The sequence below is a fragment of the Nothoprocta perdicaria genome, unplaced genomic scaffold (genome assembly GCF_003342845.1).
Source record: "Nothoprocta perdicaria isolate Ctin4 unplaced genomic scaffold, notPer1 scaffold_66, whole genome shotgun sequence".
Classification (NCBI taxonomy): Eukaryota; Metazoa; Chordata; class Aves; order Tinamiformes; family Tinamidae; genus Nothoprocta; species Nothoprocta perdicaria.
In genome coordinates, this window is record NW_020455932.1 from 3,738,959 (window position 1) to 3,741,080 (window position 2,122).

Consider the following 2,122-nt stretch of genomic DNA (forward strand, 5'->3'; position numbering starts at 1 on the left):
ACCCTGACAGTCTCCTGTCCCTGTGAATGAAGAACAGATTTTAGAGCTGAGATGTGGGTGAGATGGTAGCAAGTGCTTCAGATCCTCTGGGAGGAAAACCAGTCCTTTCTCCTTCAGGAAGCCCTTGACCAAGACTGTTCGAGCTCCCAGCAAAAGCYTGGGCGGCAGCACCAAGGCCACCCTGGTGCTGTCGCAGAGCGATGAGGCAAACAAGTGGAGCTGTCGAAAGGAAGGATCTTCTGGAGGCACCAGGCTTGGGGAGGAGRTGAGAAGGCATGAGCCGCGTGTCACTGCGGGCACGGCTCCCCACGCTGGGCACAGTGCTGGCAGTGGGAATCACAGAACCACAGAGTGGTTGAGGTTGGAAGGGACCTCTAGAGATCATCCAGTCCAACCCCCTGCTCCAGCAGGGACACCCGGAGCACGGGGCACAGGATGGAATCCAGGTGGGTTTTGAAGATCTCCGGAGAAGGAGACTCCACAAYCTCCCTGGGCAGCCTGTGCCAGGGCTCGGGCACCCTCACAGTCAAGACGTTCTTCCTCACACGGAGATGGAAGTGCCTGGGTTTCAACTTACACCCATGAATCCCACRGGTGGCTGCGAAAGGCGCTGGGCGCAGTGCTGAGGCACTCGCACCAGGTCTGTTTTCAGCGGGATGTTTTCTGAGTCGGAGCCCAGGTGGGCGCCAAGCTCTGCCCTCGGGTCAGACTTGCCGCTCGTGTGTAGTTGATGAACGGACGACAGGCTTGGTGCCCACTGCCRCGATGCGGCCTGCGCCGGCGCGAGGCTGGCGGCGCCCGCGGCAGCTTGGGACTGAATTAGCACTGCTCTTCGGAGCGAGCCCTGGCACCGAGACGCCTCCGGGCACGGCCGCGCCGGACATGGAGAGAAGACAAAAGAGCCCCCAGAGGAGGCTCYGCAAGGAGGCTGCGGGAGGGCGCGTGGGGGGATGATGGAGGGGCTGATTTCTCTCCAGGAATGAGTAACGCTTGTTATTCAAATAAATGAAGCCACGTTTGTGCAAAAGGGAAACKGCCCCCACCTTCTCCATCAGCTGTGCAGCCTCCGTCAGCCCCTGGAGCAGAGCCCCTGCCCTTGCTAGGCCTTTGTGGGGCCCTGCAGACYCCCAGCAAAGAAGCAGGGTGCAGCAGGAGGGCCTGGCGCACGSCAGGGTGAGCCCGGAGAGCAGGCCCTGCCGTCGCCCGTGCTTGGAGGGGTGCCAGGAACACAGGGGTCACCTGGGCCCGCGGGCGGGCTGTTCATGGCACRGAGGCTGCCAGGAGAGGGATCCACCGCGCTGCCAGGTGCCTGAAGCAATAATGGCCCTTCCTCCAGCACCAGTCCCTGCCCAGCGCAGCTGGGCTCTGTGAGCCGGAGCGCAGCCCCGCTGCAGAGCTGAACAGGCAACCAAGGCCTCGGAGTGCTGAGCCTCAGCGCTGGCGCCCGCTCCCGGCAGACGCAGCCCCGCGCGGGCAGCGCAGGGCGGCCGGGCGCTCCCCGGGCTGCTGCGCACACCTTGGCCCCTGTCTTTGCCACAGCCAGGGGCAAAAGCTGAAGGAGCAGCTGCGTTTCTGGGGCAGCAGTGAGCAAAGCTGGCGCAGCGGAGGTGCCGCCTCGGCCCAGGCATCTTGCAGCCCCCATTCCCACCGCGGGGGCCGGAGCTCATGGAGCTCACGGCGGCTCCACATCCGCAGGCGACGATGGCTGCTCTCTCCTCTGGCTGCACTGCAGCCCCTGGCCTGGGGCAGCGCAGCCGCCCSTTCCTCCTGTCCGGAGTGCGAGGGAGGTGGCGCCGTCCCCCAATGACCGCACTGCGAATGAACAAGGGGCTCGAGCCCCTCTGCTCCAGCAGCCGGGACGCACGGGCCGGTGGCCGTGGGGACGGGGGCTCCGGCCGGGCTCCCCTCGCTGCCAGCGCGGCTGCCACGATGCTGCAGGAGGCGGGTGCCACCAGCCCCCGGCCCCGCCACGACGTGGTCCCCACCGAAGCCCGGCCACGGGCTGCCCGCCCTGACCACAAGGTCACCACGGCGGCCCCGCCACCGCCGATGGCTGCCACGGCCCGGCGGCCGCCACGGCCCGGCTGCCACTGCAGCCTGCGCCGCCGGCCCGGCCACAGCC